Source organism: Somniosus microcephalus, chromosome 30 (assembly GCF_052327205.1).
Source record: "Somniosus microcephalus isolate GS21.2 chromosome 30, FLI_Smic_1.0, whole genome shotgun sequence".
Classification (NCBI taxonomy): Eukaryota; Metazoa; Chordata; class Chondrichthyes; order Squaliformes; family Somniosidae; genus Somniosus; species Somniosus microcephalus.
The window spans coordinates 29,878,601-29,897,955 of NC_141016.1; positions in this window are offsets into that span (position 1 = coordinate 29,878,601).

Consider the following 19,355-nt stretch of genomic DNA (forward strand, 5'->3'; position numbering starts at 1 on the left):
AATGCTTTCACAGCTTTTCATAGTTCGGTTTCTAAATTTCCAAACCCAGTTTGTCATGTGTTAATAAGCCCAGAATTCTTTCATAGAATGGTGTATTTTTCTCAATAGGCTATATGGCTTATTCCTTCACACCCCCCTCTTGACCAAAAAATGAGCTCAAACATCAGGGCAGAGTTTGGTCTATAAGGTTACAATAGTACATTAAAGTCATGAGATTCACAAGAGCCCAATCATGTGCTACATAAAAATTCCTTTGAGTCATCCCAGGACAATATTTTGCCTTATTTTAAATTGAACACAAATTAAAAGGATGATAAAGTACATTATCATGCATTAGCGAAACAACATGTACTTAGAATGTCCAATTGGCAGATGTACATTCCGTAGAGGTGAGTTATTCATACGAGTCAAGGAGACATCATTTGGAACTGGCTGAAGCTTGACATGCCGTTCCATTGATCCAACGTGAGGACAGATTCTTGTTTTTGTAAAGGCCTTGCCAGAAGCTCAGTTAGTTCCTTCTCCATCCGCAGTGTTTTCCTCCTTTGTTGAAGTAACTTGTTGATCTTTGCATGTTTTGGTTGTGGCTTTTTGCAAATCCAATTCCTGAGGCGTTGCCAAGCATCGTGTGGAGGAGTCAGCGGCACCGTTTGGCTGACCGTCGTCAGCAGTTCGATCGCATCCATTTCCTGTGTCGTGCTCCAAGCTGGGTCTTGAAAGACAGTGTACGACTGCGCCTTGTATTGTTCCTCCATTCCGGTTTCCCGCAGGACATCTTTTGAGATTGTCTACGGAGACAGTTTTAAGAATATGCTTGCCATTCGGCTGATTAATATGTATTTTAACTGTTCTTTCATTAATAACGGAACGTATTTGAACAGGTTTTTTCCACTTAGGTCTTAAACCAGGTTTTTGCTCAAACTTCTTTTCCTGTACCCATTCTCCTGCTAGGGGTTGCTATGCTTTGTTTGTCAATTTTTTCTGCCTATTTGCCTCCCTTATCCTCTGATCAATTTGCTGTATCTCCTCTGTTACTTCTTTTTAAAAATTTAACTGTCGCTGTCGGGTCAAGGAATCAGAGAGTGTAGAGGCAATAAACGAACCATGGGTAAGCGGTGTATGCATCTCAACCCCATACATCAGATAATATGGAGTTTTAGGGGACATTGTCCCTGATGCAGATGTGGGCATATTATTAAGTGATAGTTGCACCTCCGGAATGACGGTCCACTTATTTCCCCTGATTCTCAACAGTTTGACCAATAGCTTTTTTACTTCCTGGTTTTTACGTTCCACCAGCCCCGCTGATTGCGGAAGACGTGGTGTGCTGTGCTCTAAGCCAACCCCCCTTTGTTCGCAGTAGCCTTTGAAGACCTTGGAGACAAAGGCTCCGCCTTGATCGGAGTGTAAGGTTTTGGGTGCACCAGCTACAGTAATTATGTCAGTACTAGCATTGGCGAGTGCGTTTTCCCAAACAGTTTTTGTGGGGACCAGCCAGCATAAATGCCAGCATGGACTGGCTGGGCCGAATGGCCTGTTTCTGTGCCGTATATCCTATGTAATTCTATGTAAGCTTTTTTAACTGCTTTCTCCACCTACCCTGCCACCTTCAATGATTTGTGCACATATACCCCTAGGTACCTCTGTTCATGCACCCCCTTTAGGATTGTACCCTTTAGTTTATATTTCCTCTCTTCATTCTTTCTACCAAAATGTATCACTTCGCACTTTTCTGTGTTAAATTTCATCTGCCACGCGTCCGCCCATTCTACCAGCCTGTCTATGTCTTCTTGAAGTCTATCACTGTCCTCCTCACTGTTCACTATACTTCCAAGTTTTGTGTAATCTGCAAATTTTGAAATTGTGCCCTGTACACTTACATCCAAGTCATTAATAAATATCAAGAAAAGCAGTGATCCTAGAACCGACCCCTGGGGAACACCACTGTTTACCTTCCACCAGTCCGAAAAACAACTGTTCACTATTACTCTCTGTTTCCTGTCACTTAGCCAATTCCGTACCCATGCAGCCACTGTCCCTTTTATTCCATGGGCTTCAACTTTGCTGGCAAGCTGAGTATGTGGCACTTTGTCGAAAGCCTTTTGGAAATCCATGTTCACCACATCAACCGCATTGCCCTCATCAACCCTCTCTGTTATCTCATCAAAAAACTCAATCAAGTTGGTTAAACACGATTTGCCTTTAACAGATCCGTGCTGGCTTTCCTTAATTAATCCACACTTGTCCAAGTGACTGTTAACTTTGTCCCTGATTATCATTTCTAAAAGCTTCCCCACTACCGAGGTTAAACTGACTGGCCTGTAAATGGTGTAACATTTGCAATTCTCCAGTCCTCTGGCACCACCCCTGTTTGAAAGGAGGATTGGAAGATTATGGCCAGTACCTCCGTGATTTCTTTCTTCACTTCCCTCAGCGTCCTGGGATGCATCCCATCTGGTCCTGGTGACTTATCTACTTTAAGTACAGCCAGCCATTCTAGTACCTCTTTATCAATTTTTATCCCATCCAGTATCTCCTCTGCCTCCTCCTTCACTATGTCTATGGCAGCATCCTCTTCCTTGGTGAAGACCGATGCAAAGTACTCATTTAGCACCTCAGCCATACCCGCTGCCTCTATGTGTAGGTCTCCTTTTTAGTCTCTAATTGGCCCCACCCCTCCTCTTACTACCTGTTTACTATTTATATGCCTATAGAAGACTTTTGGATTACCTTTTATGTTGGCTACCATTCTATTCTCATACCCTCTCTTTGACCCTCTTATTTTCTTTTTCACTTCTCCTCTGAGCTTTCTATATTTAATCTGATTCCCAGATGTATTCTCGACCTGACATCTGGCAGCGTAAAAAAAAATCCTCGTGTCGCCTCTGGTTCTTTAGCCAATCACCTTAAATCTGTGTCCTCTGGTTACTGACAATTTTGCCACTGGAAACAGTTTCTCCTTATTTACTCTATCAAAACTCTTCAAAATTTTGAACACCTCTATCAAATCGCTCCTTAACCTTCTCTGCTCTAAGGAGAACCCAAGGTTCTCCACATAACTGAAGTCCCTCATCCCTGGTACCTGGTGTGAGGTATTACATTTTGGTAGGAAGAATAGGGAGGTCACTTATCACTTGGAGGGTGCGAGTCTAGGTGGGGTAGAGGAACAAAGGGATCTCGGAGTACAAATACACAAATCACTAAAAGTTGCGCCACAGGTTAGCAAAGGCCATAAAAAATCAAACCAAGCACTAGGGTTTATTTCTAGAGGGATAGAATTGAAAAGTAGGGAAGTTATGCTAAACCTGTATCAAACCTTGGTTAGACCACACTTGGAGTACTGTGTACAGTTTTGGTCGCCATATTATAAAAAGGATATAGAGGCACTGGAGAGGGTGCAGAGAAGATTTACAAGGATGATACCAGAAATGCGAGGGTATACATATCAGGAAATGATGAACAGGCTGGGTCTCTTTTCTCTTGAAAAAAAGGCTGAGGGGTGACCTAATAGAGGTCTTTAAAATTATGAAAGGTTTTGATAGAGTGGATAGAGAGAGAATGTTTCCACGTGTGGGGAGCAGCATAACTAGAGGCCATCAATATAAGATAGTCACCAAGAAATCCAATAGGGAATTCAGAAGAAACTTCTTTACCCAGAGAGTGGTGAGAATGTGGAGCTCGCTACCACAGGGAGTGGTTGAAGCGAATGGTATAGATACATTTAAGGGGCGGCTGGATAAGCATATGAGGGAGAAGGGAATAGAGGGTTATGCTGATAGATTTAAATGAGGAAAGACGGGAGGAGGCTCTAGTGGACCATAAACGCCGACATGGACTGGTTGGGCCGAATGGCCTGTTTCTGTGCCGTATATCCTAAGTAATCCTGTGTACCATTCTGGTAAATCTCCTCTGCATCCTCTCCAAGGCCTTGACATCCTTCCTAAAGTGTGGTTTCCAGAACCGAACACAATACTCCAGTTGAGGCCTAACCAGTGTTTTGTAAAGGTTTGGAATAACTTCCTTGCTTTTATATTCTATTCCTCTATTAATAAAGCCAAGGATCCCATAGGCTTTTTAACAGCCTTCTCAACTTGTCCTGCCACCTTCAAAGATGCGTGCATACACCCCCAGTTCTCTGTTCCTGCACCCCCTTTAACATTGTACCTTTTAGTTTATATCGCCTCTCCTCATTCTCCCTAACAAAATATATCACTTCACACTTCTCTGCGTTAAATTGTATCTGCCATGTGTCTGCCCATTTCACCAGTCTGTCTGTCCTCCAGTCTGTTGCTATCTGTTGGACATCGTGGAGAGTTAAAAGTTTAACAGCCGAACTTCTTTGAATCTCGGAACAATATAAATAGGATGACTTTGAAGTATCGTGAGAGGAATGCAAACCTTGTCTTCTGATGCGAAAAGTGCTTGTGTAAGGAAATAAAAGTTAGTGATGAGTGACGAAGTCAGCCATGAGTGCTTAAAGTGCAACTTACGGGGCCAGGGTAATAAACATAGGTAGAGGTATTTATCAGCTATTGCATGGAAAGATGATGGTTGATAAAACCTATTCTTCAAAGGGTTTAAGGACAGTTAAATCAGTCATGAATAGACTGTCTTCAAAGGATTTGGGAACAGATAAGTCATGCAGTCTTAGCTGACGTGTACCTTTGATGTAGACAAAATATGGTTCATAAAGGAGCATGGTTTTCAACAGTAATTCAGAGGGCTTGGAAGATAGATTTGAAGCTGAAAAGCCACTCTCTGTATACACTTAGACTGATCACCTGTACTGTATATCAATAAAGTCTGTTCCATATACTACACTATGAAGTGTATCGTGTTTACTCAAAATGTACTGTTGTGAACCAGGGGAGGAAGGAGGTTGGCTGCTGGCACTGTCCTCTCATTGTTTACTACATCTGAGCTATGTGTCATCTGCAAATTTTGAAATTATGTCCTGTATACCCAAGTCTAGATCATTAATATATATCAAAAAGATCAGTGGTCCTAATACTGACCCCTGGGGAACACCACTGTATACTTCCCTCCAGTCTGAAAAACAACTGTTCACCACTATTACGATAGCAAAATACTGCGGATGATGGAAACCTGAAATAACAACAGAAAATGCTGGAAACACTCAGCAGGCCCGGCAACATCCGTGGAGAGAGAAACAGAGTCGACGTTTCAGGTCGAAACCCTTCGTCAGAACTGAGGAAGCACAGGAAATGAAACAGATTAAAAGGCCAGTTTGGGGGCTGGGAAATGGGGGAGGGGATGAGAGAACAAGAGGGAAGTGAAGAGACATTAAGAGGTATTCAAAACCAGACGAGATGGTGAGAGGACTAGTGGAGACAAAAGACAGCTCTAATTAGGTGTGAAATGCACTGGCAGAACGAGAGACGGTATAAACGGGTCCTTTTCCGAGTGGCAGGCAGTGACTAGTGGGGTACCGCAAGGATCGGTCCTTGGACCCCAGCTATTCACAATATATATTAATGATCTAGACGAGGGAACTAGATGTAATATCTCCAAATTTGCAGACGACACAAAGCTGGGTGGGCGTTTGTGCTGTGAGGAGGATGTCAAGAAACTCCAGGATGATTTGGACATGTTGGGTGATTGGGCAGAAACATGGCAGATGCAATATAACGTGGATAAATGTGAGGTTGTCCACTTTGGTGGCAAAAACAGGAAGGCAGATTATCTAAATGGCAATAGATTGGGGGAAGTGCAACGAGACCTGGGTGTCTTTATGCACCAGTCGCTGAAGGTAAGCATGCAGGTGCAGCAGGTGGTTAAGAAGGCAAATGGTATGTTGGCCTTCATAGTGAGAGGGTTTGAGTACAGGAACAAGGATGTCTTGCTGCAGTTGTACAGGGCCCTGGTGAGACCATATCTCGAGTATTGTGTGCAGTTTTGGTCGCCTTATCTGAGGAAGGATGTTCTTGCCATGGAAGGAGTTCAGCGAAGATTCATCAGACTGATACCTGGGATGGCAGGAATGACCATGAGGAGAGATTGGGTCGATTGGGCTTGTTTTCACTGGAGTTTAGAAGAATGAGAGGGGATCTCACTGAAACTTATAAAATTGTCAGGACTGGACAGACTAGATGCAGGATGTTCCCGATGGTCAGGGAGTCCAAAACCAGGGGACACAGTCTAAGGATAAAGGGTAGGCCATTTAGGACAGAAATGAGGAGGAATTTCTTCACCCAGAGAGTGGTGAACCTGTGGAATTCTCTACCACAGAAGGCGGTGGAGGCCAGTTCATTAAATATATTCAAGAAGGAGTTGGATATATTTCTTAAGGCTAAAGGGATCAAGGGATATGGGGAGAAGGCAGGGACAGGGTACTGAATTTGGATGATCAGCCATGATCTCATTGAATGGCGGAGCAGGCTCGAGGGGCCGAATGGCCTACTCCTGCTCCTATCTTCTATGTTTCTACGAGACAGCTGCCATGTGGGAGAGAAAAAAAAGGGGGGAAGGGCACAAAACAAAGGTGTGGATAAAATATATATAAAAATGTAATAGGGGCCGAGGTTATGATCTGAAATTGTTGAACTCGATATTGAGTCCGGAAGGCTGTAAAGAGCTTAATCCTGCCCTTATACCTCCCCCCTTCCCACTGTCCAGGGCCCCAAACACCCCTTCCCGGTGAAACAGCGATTTACTTGTACTTCTTGCAATCTAGTATACTGTATTCGCTGCTCACGATGCGGTCTCCTCTACATTGGGGAGACCAAACGCAGATTGAGCGACCGCTTTGTGGAACACCTCCGTTCAGTCCGTAAGGGGGACCCCGAGCTTCTGGTCACCTGTCATTTTAATTCACCGCCCCATTCCCACTCGGACCTCACCATCCTCGGGCTCTTACATTGTTCCACTGAGGCTCAGCGTAAACTCGAGGAACAGCACCTCATCTTCCGATCAGGCACTTTACAGCCTTCCGGACTCAATATCGAGTTCAACAATTTCAGATCATAACCTCGGCCCCCATTACATTTTTATATATTTGTTATCCACACCTTTGTTTTGGCCCTTTCCCCCCTTTTTTTCTCTCCCACATGGCAGCTGTCTCCCATTCTACCAGCGCATCTCACACCTAATCTGGAGCCGTCTTTTGTCTGCACTAGTCCTCTCACCATCTCGTCTGGTTTTGAATACCTTAATGTCTCTTCACTTCTCTTTTGTTCTTTCATCCCCATTTCCCAGCCCCCAAACTGGCCTTTTAATCTGTTTCATTTCCTGTGTTTCTTCAGTCCTGACGAAGGGTTTCGACCCGAAACGTTGACTCTCTTTCTCTCTCCACAGATGCTGCCTGGCCTGCTGAGTTTTTCCAGCATTTTCTGTTGCTCACCACTACTCTCTGCTTTCTGTCCCTTAGCCAATTTTGTATCCACACTGCCGCTGTCTCTATAATCCCACGGTCTTTAATTTTGCTACAAGTCTATTATGTGGTACTTTGTCAAACATCTTTTGAGAGTCCATATACACAACATCAATTGCAGTACCCTCATCAACCCTCCCTATTACTTCATCAAAGAGCTCAATCAAATTAGTCAAAGATGATTTTCTTTTAACAAATCTGTGCTGTCTATTAAATGTCTCCATTGCACAATCTGAACATGGGGCAGATTGCTGCTTATAACGACCCCACACTCATTTTTAAATAGCAAGCTGCTCGGGTGTGTTTGTCCGATGGATTTGCAATGAAGCAGAGATTTCAATTCATGAATATCGATCGAGGAGCTCAGGGGGTTGGATGGGAGGTGGGAAAGGGTGTCTGGGTTTGTTGTACAGCACCCATCACTTCCCCAACCTGAACAGGAGCTCAATGAACCTGGGCTCCCGCTGCTGATTGCTAGCCAGTGACTCCAGCAGCTAAATGCTGTCTACTCGACAGCGGCAAGGCTCCCATGTGAACAGCGGTCACTTGGGTAAATTATCATCATGTGCCCACGGAACCAAAGCCCTGGTAAGGAGTCAGTACGTGGAGGGAGGAGAGATGGAAACTTGCAGGTGAACATATAAACTCAGCACAAAGTCCTCTGGCACTTGAGTATCTGCAGCAGCAACCCGCTGGAATAAATCACTCAACTACCACACTTAAACACAATTTCAAACTTTATTTATTACAAAGCAGATTAGTGAAGCGTGGCAACACCCAAAGTTATTGTATGTCAAATTGTTTACCTTTTGAGATACCGACTGCATAGCTTGTACAAACATCTGCTCATCACCAGCTCTGTGAAGTTGCTCCTGTCCAAAGTGGGTATAAACAGTGTGCATCATAAACAGAGTGTAAAAGTTGGGAATTTGGTACGGGGGGGGGGGGGGCGAAGGAGGTGCCGAGGGGGCGAAGGCTGTTAAATACAACTAGAACACACAGACTTAAGATTAATTACTTGACACAGACTACAAGAATAACGTTTCAACAGGTCTTTACTAGTTGGAGGTCAGGGCTATACTAACAGCAATATCACTACACAGTACTTATATACCGGTGGTCACCACCGGTATTACGTATACAGCAGCCAGAGAAAGTAGTACATCTCAAGGTGGAACAGACTTAAGTTCTCTTAAGGTGGAACAGGTTACATACACCACAATCCTCCCTTTTTAGCTTAACAGTCATATCCCCATTTAACATAACAAATACATATATAACTTCAGGTATAAACAGTTCAAAGGTTCAGTCTCTCAGGAGGCCTTCTGATTCGGGTTGGATAACGCCTTTCAGTGGTCTCTGATTCTTGTTGCTGAGGTGACTCCTCTAGTTGGTTTCCTATGTATTGGACGTCATCATCAGGTACATTCCCTGCCGAGGTAGATGCTTCAGGTTCATTAACGTCTTCCACAGTTGTCTCTGTCGCAACCATGGGTTCGACCCTTGCTCTCGATTCTACCAGTTGATCCGCATGACGCCTTATCACATAGTTACCAATATCTACTGTGTACATCAGAGGTCCTTGTCTGGCCCGAATTGTTCCGGACTGCCATTTTTCGTTTCCATAGTCCCTTGCCAACACTGGTTGTCCTACGTCAAAACTTCGAGTGGTCTTGTTATTAATATGCCGGAACTGTTTGTTTTCCACTTCCCTCCGCACATTTGGTTTTAACAAGTCCAACCTGGACCGCAACCTCCTGTTATAAAACATCATGGCAGGACTTTGGTTAGTTACTGCATGAGCGGCGTTTCGATATGCCATTAGGAAATTGTCCACCTTGTGTTGTAGCGGAATCTGATCATCGTTCATGGCCTTTATTGCCTTTTTGAATGTTTGGACAAATCTCTCGGCCAACCCGTTTGTCGCCGGATGATATGGGGCAGAGGTATAATGTTTCACCCCATTCTTCTTTAAGAATTTTTGGAATTCTTCCGACACGAACTGTGGTCCGTTGTCCGAACATATCTGTTCTGGCAATCCGTTCCTTGCGAATATTGTTCTTAACACCGCAATTGTCTTTTCTGAAGTAGTGGTATTCATCTTGATCACTTCTGGCCATTTGGAATGTGCGTCCACCGCAATTAGGAACATGGAGTCCATGAATGGACCAGCAAAGTCAATATGTACGCGTTGCCATGGGGCTGAAGGCCATTCCCATGGGTGTAGCGGTGCGATCGGAGGTGCACTTTGCACTTTTTGGCACCCAGCGCAGCTTTTCGTCAACTCCTCTATCTGTTGGTCAATACCCGGCCACCATACATAAGCCCTAGCAAGATTTTTCATCTTAACTCCCCCCAGATGACCTTCATGCAGTTCCTTTAGAACTCTTTCCCTTAACTTGGGAGGAATAATCACTCTTGTCCCGTACATCAAAGTACCATGGCAGACGGACAGCTGGTCTCGCCTTGCCGAGAATGCCGGTAACAGAGGATCACCATGTGTTGGCCATCCCTTCACTGTCACCTCGTAGACTCGGGACAGTGTCGGGTTGTTCCTGGTTTCTCTTTCAATACTTGCATTGGTGACTGGTAAACACTCGATGATGGTCGAATGAAATAACTCAACAGGGTCAACTTTCCTCGTCTCTTCTTCTTCAGGTAGTGGCAGGCGCGACAGCCCATCAGCATTGCCATGCTGCTTTGTACCTTTGAATTCTATTTCATATTGATGTGCCCCTAGGAAAAGGGACCATCTCTGGAGTCGCTGTGCTGTCATCACCGAAACACCCTTCTTAGGGTTAAAAATGGATACCAACGGCTGATGGTCTGTCAGAAGTGTGAATTTTTGGCCCTGCAGGTAATGATTAAACTTCTTCACTCCCCATACAAGGCGGAGAGCCTCCCTATCGATCTGCGCATAGTTGCGCTCAGCAGAGGTCAATGATCTGGATGCAAACGCGACTGGCCTTTCCGTGCCATTTGGCAACTTGTGTGAGAGTACTGCCCCAATACCATATGGAGAAGCATCACAAGCCAACCAAATAGGCAGTGTCGGGTTGAAGTGAGCCGACACTTCCTCTGAGGTGATCAATTCTTTGCTTTTGCGAAATGCCTTCTTACAGTTTTCGCTCCATTCCCATGGTACCCCCTTCTGTAAAAGAGCGTTCAGCGGGTGCAGTACCGTGGATAGATTCGGTAGAAACTTATGGTAATAGTTAATCAATCCTAGAAACGACCTCAACTGAGAGACATTATCCGGAGTGGGAGCCTTTACAACTGCCTCTATCTTGTCAGGAGACTTATGAAGCCCCTCCCGGTCAATGACATGACCACAGTACGAGATCCGCTTCTGAAAGAACTCACATTTCTGCCGATTAACTCGAAGTCCATACTCTTTCAGTCTGTTGAGCACCAGTTCCAAGTTTGCGAGGTGTTCTTCATCACCATCTCCTGTAATCAGAATATCGTCCAGGTAACATTGTGTGCCTGGAATTCCCTGTAATACCTGCTCCATGGCCCTCTGCCAAATTGCTGGAGCCGATGCCACTCCAAAAACCAGCCTATTACACCGGTACAAACCTCTATGCGTGTTGATCGTGAGGTACTGGCGTGACTGTTCTTCAACCTCCATCTGCAAGTACACCTGCGCTAGGTCTATCTTGGTGAAGTGTTTCCCGCCAGACAACGAAGCAAAAATATCCTCAATCCGCGGAAGCGGATACTGCACCGTGTGAAGCACTGGATTAACGGTGATCTTGAAGTCTCCACAGATGCGAACCTTCCCTGGTTCCCCTGGCTTGTTGCTCGAAGGACGTTTCATAACGGGAACAATGGGCGTAGCCCACTCACTCCAATCTACCTTAGACAGTACACCTGAACATTCTAGCGCTTCCAGTTCCGCTTCTACAGCAGGTCGTATTGCATAGGGTACCGGTCTGGCTTTGAAAAATTTTGGGTGTGCATGTTCATCAATCTTGATGTTTGCCGTAATTCCTCTCAGTGTTCCCAGTCCCTGCTGGAACACCTCTTTAGCATCATCCAATATTCTGGACAATCGTTTAGGTTTGACATCTGTTTCCCCGGAATCTACCGTTAGTGCCTTTAAGGAGTGCCAGTCCATATTCATTTTCCTAATCCACTCCCGTCCCAGTAGTGGTGGACCTCCTTCAGGTAGCACATATAAGTCCATTACTTGGCTTTCTTTGCCCTTGTGGACCACTTTTACCTCTATCTTTCTGATGGGGTACACTCTTTGCCCCATGTATGTTTTCAATATAATCTCCGTATCCCGTAGGGGAATATGTTGGAATAACCTTTTGTAATCTTTCTTATTCATGACCGTCAATGCCGATCCAGTATCCAATACCATCTTTTCTTGGACTCCTGCTATCTGAAGTGACCCAAATTGTCTGGAGATCTGGATCCTTACCAACGTTGTGTACTCTTAAGCTACCCAGTTCATTACTGCTGGCGTCTGAATCTGACTTCTGTTCGTTCGAACTGTTCTTTGTCACCTTGTGTACCTTTATGTATTTGCCTTGCGGTGACTTTTTGTTGCTGGTCTTTCCTGACTGGCATACTTTAGCTATGTGGCCAAGCCTGCCACACGTTCTGCATTCTTGGTTTTTAAACCAACACTGGTTCTGATCGTGCGTTGTCTTTCCACAACGATAACATTTTACAGTACTCAAAACCAATTGATTTGTACTGAGTTCCGGTGACCGTAGCTGCATTACTGCCGTGCCTCTCGCTGCGGCTTCGTGTGATGCTGCCATAGTGACCGCTTTCTCAAGCGTCAGCTCATTCTCCTCGAGCAGTCGCTTTTGTGTATCTTCTTTTAATAATCCACACACAAATTGATCTCTTAGCACATCTGTTAGTCCCGTTCCAAACTGACAATACTTTGCTAGCTTACGCAATTCCATTAAATATTCAGCATTGCTTTCATCTTTCAGCTGCTTTCTGCTGTAAAATTTAAATCGTTCCGCTAGCATCAGCGGCGTGGGGTTTAGATGATTTCTCAGGACAGTAACAATCTCCTCGAACGTCTTCTCCGCCGGTTCATCTGGTGATAAAAGGTGTTTCAATTGCCCGTATGTCTTCGCACCCATTAAGTTTAATAAAGTTAGTGCTTTCTCATCATCTGGGATTTTATTTGCTTTACAATAATTTTGTATGCGTTCTACATACGTGGCCCAATCTTCGATGTCGCTATCAAAGGTATTAATGTTCCCATGTTTAGGCATCGTTGCAATTTTTTTAGTGATTTCCCTTTTTCCAAGATGGCGGCTTCCCGCTCTTGTCTTCGTCCTCCGCCTACAAAATGGCAGTTTCCCGCGCTTGGCGGTCTTTCCCGCGCTCGCCTTCTTCACCCGCTGGCTGCAATGGCGTTTGGCGTGCCACTGCTGCTCCCCTTTCCCAGCGGTTAGTAACTCCCCCGACGCTGTCTCCGCTTCACCGCGGCTCCCTCGGGCATTCACACTTCCCCGATGTCGCGCCTCGCAGCCCTTCTTGCAGCCCGGTTATTAGCACCAGCTGCGTTCGCCTTCACCGCGGCTCTCGCGCCTTCAGTCGCCCCAGACGCTGCGCCTTTTTGGCCCGGCCCTTATCTCCGGCCGACTTTCTGCTCGCGTCGCTGACCGGCTTACCCACCACCGAGGTAGAAGGAAGATAGCTGACTGCCGCTGATGGAGGCTTCGAGTTCAGGATATCCTCTGCACTCCGGGTTCTCGATGCCTGCCGCGCGATGTGTCTTCCAGCAGGGTGATGAGGGTGGATGCCTCTCTTCGACGCCCGTTCTGTGGACAAAGCCGCCGTGGATATAAACTGCCGCAGGGTAAGAATCGGACTCGTCGCCACTGTTAAGTCTGTGTGTTCTAGTTGTATTTAAGATTAATTACTGACACAGACTACAAGAATAACGTTTCAACAGGTCTTTACTAGTTGGAGGTCAGGGCTATACTAACAACAATATCACTACACAGTACTTATATACCGGTGGTCACCACAGGTATTACGTATACAGCAGCCAGAGAAAGTAGTACATCTCTTAAGGTGGAACAGGCTTAAGTTCTCTTAAGGTGGAACAGGTTACATACACCACAAAGGCGGTGCTGCTTTTTGCCTCCAATACTTGCAGTGGTTCATGTTACAGGTAAATATTTAATTTAATCTACCTAACGTAAACTAGATCAATTCGTTAAAAAACTAAAAACTGTAAGCTCAGTTGATCAAATCCATAAATTGAATTCATTAAATAAATAAAACTATGTTAGATAGTGATGGCAGCGCAAGAGGTATGTCGCAACTGCAGTAGGTGGGAGTTTGTGGAGAGCATCGCGATCCCGGACAACCACATCTGCAGTAAGTGTCTGCATCTCGAGGAACCTCAGCTCAGAGTTTTTGGAGTCTGAGTTGCAGACATTGCAGGGCATCGGGATGGAGAGTGTTCGCTGGACGCTTTGCTCCAGGAGGCAGTCACATCCCTTAGGTTAGGTAGTGGTACAGGTCTGGTTAGTGGTCAGAGACAGGAGAGTGTGACTGCAACTCAGGCAGGTAAGGGGACCCCACGTGCAGTACTGGAGGAGGCTCAGCCTTTGTCCTTATCCAACAGGTACGAGGTTCTTGCTGCCTGAGGATGAGGGCAGAGTCTGCAGGGTGGATAAGCAAACTGACCGCGGCACCATGGTACAGGAGGCTATTCAAGTGGAGGGAGCAAAAAGGAATGTGGTCGTGGTAGAGGACAGTATAGTCAAGGATAGATACTGTTCTCTGCAGCCACAACTGGGAGTTCTGAAGGTTGTGTTGTCTGTCTGGAGCCAGGGTTAAGAACATCTCGTCATGGCTGGAGAAGAGTGGGAGTGGGAGGATCCAGTTGTCGTGGTCCACATAGGAACCAACGACAGGTAGAACTAGGATGAGGTTCTGCTGAGGGGGGTTTGAGGAGCTAGGGTCCAAATTAAGAAACAGAACCTCAAATCTCTTACTACCTGAGCCACGGACAAAATGGTATAGGGTCAAGCAGATCAGGGGGTTGAATGTGTGGCTCAAAGAGTGATGTGGGAGGAAGGGGTTTCAATTCATGGGGCACTGGCATCAGTACTGGGGAAAGAGGGAGCTGTTCCATTGGGACGGGTGCCACTTAAACTGGGCTGGGACCAGTGTCCTGGCGAACCAAATAATTAGGACAGTAGACAGGGCTTTAAACTAAAAAAGTGTGGGGGGGGGAAAGAGAAAGAGGAGGAGGGGGTTCAGGTGAGGGGAAATGTATAAATCTAGAGAGAAAAGTCAAGGCCATAGAGCAGTGTAGTGATTTGGATAAACAGAAGCAGTGTGCGACAGGAAGGGTCAGAAAATTTAATGGTAATAGTGCATCAGAGAATAAGGTCAAATCAGGGAAAAATGGTAAAAAGTGAAAATTAAAGGCACTTTATCTGAATGCACGAAGCATTGGTAACAAGATTAAAAATTAATGGCACAAAGAGATAAATGGGTTTGATCTAATAACCATTAGAGATGTGGTTGCATGGTGACCAAGGTTGGAAACTAAATATTCCAGGGTACTTGACATTTCGAAACTTAAGGTAGAATGAAAGCGGGGGGGGGGGGGGGGGGGGGTAGCCCTGATAATGAAGGATGACATACGGACAGTAGCGAGAAAGGATCTCAGCTCCAAAGAGCAGGAAGTAGAATCAGTACGGGTGGAGATAAGAAATAACATGGGGCAGAAAACACTGGTAGGAGTAGTTTATAGGCCCCCTAATAGTAGCTATACTGTTGGACAGAGTATTGACCAAGAACTAAGAGGAGCTTGTAACGATGGTAATGCAATAATTGTGGGCGACGTTAATCTTCACATAAACTGGACAAATCAAATTGGCAAAAGTAGTTTGAAGGACGAGTTCATGGAATGCATTTGAGACAGTTTCCTAGAACAATGAGTCATGGAACCAACCAGGAAAGAGGCTATTTTAGATCTCTTGTGTAATGAGACAGGATTAATTAGTAATCTCATAGTAAGGGATCTTTTGTGGAAGAGTGATATGATAAAATTTCAAATGGAGTTTGAGTGTGACATACTTAAATCCGAAACTAGAGTATTAAACTTAAATAAAGCCAATTACATAGGTATGGGGTTGAGTTGGCTAAGGTAGATTGGAAATTAGATTAAAATGTATGACAGTAGATAAACAATGGTGAACATTTAAAGAAATATTTCATAATTCTCAACAACAAATTCCATTGAGAAATTAAAATTCCACAGGGAAAGTGATCCATCCATGGCTAACTAAAGAGGTTAAGGGTAGTATTAGATTAAAAGAGGCTAATAATGTTGCCAAGAAGAGTGGTTAGCCTGAGGATTAGAAGAGTTTTAGAAACCAGCAAAGGATGACCAAAAGCAGGAGACAATAGGAGAGTAAACTAGCAAGAAATATAGAGACAAATAAGAGCTCATACAAGTATGTAAAAAGGAAGAGTAGCAAAAGTAAATGTGAGTCCCTTAGAGGCTGAGACAGGTGAAATTATAAAGCGGAATAAGGAAACGGGTAAGACGTTAAACAAATATTTTGTATGTCTTCACAGTAGAAGACACAAAAAACATACCAGAAATAGTGGGGAGCCAAGGGGCTAATGAGAATGAGGAACTTCAAGTAAATATTAGTAAAGAAGTAGTACTGGAGAAATTAATGGGACTAAAAGCCGACAAATCCCCATGACCTGATGGCCTACACCCTAGGGTTCGAAAAGAGGTGGCTGCAGAGATAGTGGATGCATTGGTTGCGATCTTCCAAAATTCCCTAGATTCTGGAATGGGCCCAGTGGATTGGAGGATAGCAAATGTAACCCCGCTATTCAAGAAAGGAGGGAGAGAGAAAACAGCGAACTACAGGCCAGTTAGCCTGACATCAATCGTCAGGAAAATGCTGGAATCCATTATCAAGGAAACAGGGCACTTAGAAAATCATAATATGATTAGGCAGAGTCAGCATGATGTTATGAAAGGGAAATCATGTTTGACAAATCTATTCATTTTTTGAGGATATAACTAGAACATAAGAACATAAGAAATAGGAGCAGGAGTAGGCCAATTGGCCCCTCGAGCCTGCTCCGCCATTCAATAAGATCATGGCTGATCTGATCCTAACCGCCGATCCACTATCACAGAACCATCTCCTGATTCTAACAGAATTAGACACACGAAATAGGAGCAGGATCAGGCTACACGGCCCCTGGGCCCGCTCGGCTACCCACAGGGCCATGACCGATCCGAACCTAGACTCATGTCCAAATTCCTGCCCGCTCCCCGTAACCCTTAATTCCCTTTACTTCTAGGAAACTGTCTATTTCTGTTTTAAATTTATGTAATGATGTAGCTTCTACAGCTTTTTGGGGCAGCATATTCCATGGACCTACCACCCTCTGAGTGAAGTAGTTCGTCCTCATCTCAGTTTTGAAAGAGCAGCCCCTTATTCTAAGACTATGCCCCCTAGTTCCAGTTTCACCCATCATCGGGAACATCTTCCCCACATCCACCCGATCCAACCCCTTCACAATCTTATATGTTTCAATAAGATCGCCTCTCATTCTTCTGAACTCCAATGAGTAGAGTCCCAATCTACTCAACCTCTCCTCATATGTCCATCCCCTCGATTAACCGAGTGAACCTTCTTTGTACTGACTTGAGAGCAAGTATGTCTTTTCTTAAGTATGGACACCAAAACTGTACGTAGTATTCCAGGTGCGGTCTCACCAATACCTTGTACAACTGAAGCAATACCTCCCTATTTTTATATTCTATCCCCCTAGCAATGAAAGCCAACATTCCATTGGCCTTCTTAATCACTTGCTGCACCTGCATACTAACCTTTTGAGTTTCGTGCACCAGGACCCCCAGATCCCTTTGTACTTCAGTACTTTCCAGTTTCTTGCCATTAAGATAATAACTTGCTCTACGATTGTTCCTGCCAAAGTGCATAACCTCACACTTTCCAGTATTGTGTTCCATCTGCCAAATCTCTGCCCACTTACTTAGCCTGTCTATGTCCCCTTGCAGGTTTTTTATGTCCTCCTCACTCACTACTTTCCCTCCCATCTTAGTATCATCTGCAAACTTTGATATGTTACACTCGGTCCCCTCCTCCAAATCGTTAATATAGATTGTAAAGAGTTGGGGACCCAGCACTGACCCCTGCGGAACACCACTAGTTACCGATTGCCAGTCTGAGAATGAACCATTTATCCCAACACTCTGCCTTCTGTTAGATAGCCAATCCTCTATCCATGCCAGAATATTACCCCCAATCCCATGATTTTTTATCTTAAGCAATAATCTTTTGTGTGGCACCTTGTCAAATGCCTTTTGGAAGTCTAAATACACTCCGTCCACTGGTTCCCCTTTATCCACCCTATATATTACTTCCTCAAAGAACTCCAGCAAATTTGTCAAACATGACTTCCCCTTCATAAAACCATGCTGACTTTGTCCTATTAAATTATGATTATCCAAATGTCCTGTTACTGTCTCCTTAATAATGGACTCCAAAATTTTACCTACCACAGATGTTAGGCTAACCGGTCTATAGTTTCCAGCCTTCTGTCTACTGCCCTTTTTAAATAAGGGTGTTACATTAGCAGTTTTCCAGTCTGCCGGGACCTTTGCCGAGTCCAGGGAGTTTTGGAAAATTACCAATGCATCCACAATCCCTACCGCCACTTCCCTCAAGACCCTAGGATGTAAGCCATCAGGTCCAGGTGATTTATCCGCCTTGAGTCCCATTATTTTACCGAGTACCACTTCCTTAGTGATTTTGATCGTGTTTTAGCTCCTCCCCCCCCTTTAGCCCCGTTTGTCCAGTGTTGGGATATTCTTAGTGTCTTCTACTGTAAAGACTGATATAAAATATTCATTCAATGTTTTTGCCATCTCCATATTTCCCACCATTAATTTCCCGGTCTCATCCTCTAAGGGACCAACATTTACTTTAGCCACCCTTTTTCTTTTTATATAACTATAAAAACTCTTACTATCTGTTTTTATATTTTTTGCTAATTTACTTTCATAATCTATCTTCCCTTTCTTAATCAATTTTTTTGTTATTTTTTGCTGTCTTTTAAAGTTTTCCCAATCCTCTATCCTCCCACTAGATTTGGCTACCTTATATGCCCTTGTTTTTAGTTGAATACTATCCTTAATTTCTTTACTTAGCCACGGATGGCTGTCTTTTCTTTTACACCCTTTTCTTCTCAGTGGAATATATATTTTTTGGAAGTTGTAAAATAACTCCTTAAATGTACACCACTGATCATGTATCGTCTTACCCTTTAATCTATTTTCCCAATCCACTCTACTCAATTCCGCTCTCATACCTTCATAGTCTCCTTTATTCAAGCTTAGCACGCTTGTTAGAGATCCAACCTTCTCACCCTCTAATTGAATATGGAATTCAACCATGTTATGGTCACTCATTCCAAGGGGATCCTTTACTAGGACATTTTTAATTAATCCTGTCTCGTTAACACAGGACCAGATCGAAGGTTGCTTGCCCCCTGGTCGGTTCGGTTACATACTGCTCAAGAAACCCATCCCTAATACACTCAATGAACTCATCCTCAAGGCAGCCCTGCCCAATTTGATTTGTCCAATTAATATGATAGTTAAAATCCCCCATAATTATAGATGTTCCCTTATTACAAGCCTCAACTATTTCCTGATTGATACTCCGTCCAACAGAATTGCCACTGTTCGGAGGCCTATAGACTACGCCCACTAGTGTTTTTTTCCCCTTATTATTCCTTACCTCCACCCAAACTGTTTCATTATCCTGATCTTTTGACCCAATATCATTTCTCTGTATTACAGTGATTCCTTCCTTTATTAACATAGCCACCCCACCTCCCCTTCCTTCCTGCCTGCCCTTCCTGATCATTAAATAACCTGGTATGTTTAATTCCCAGGCATTGTCAC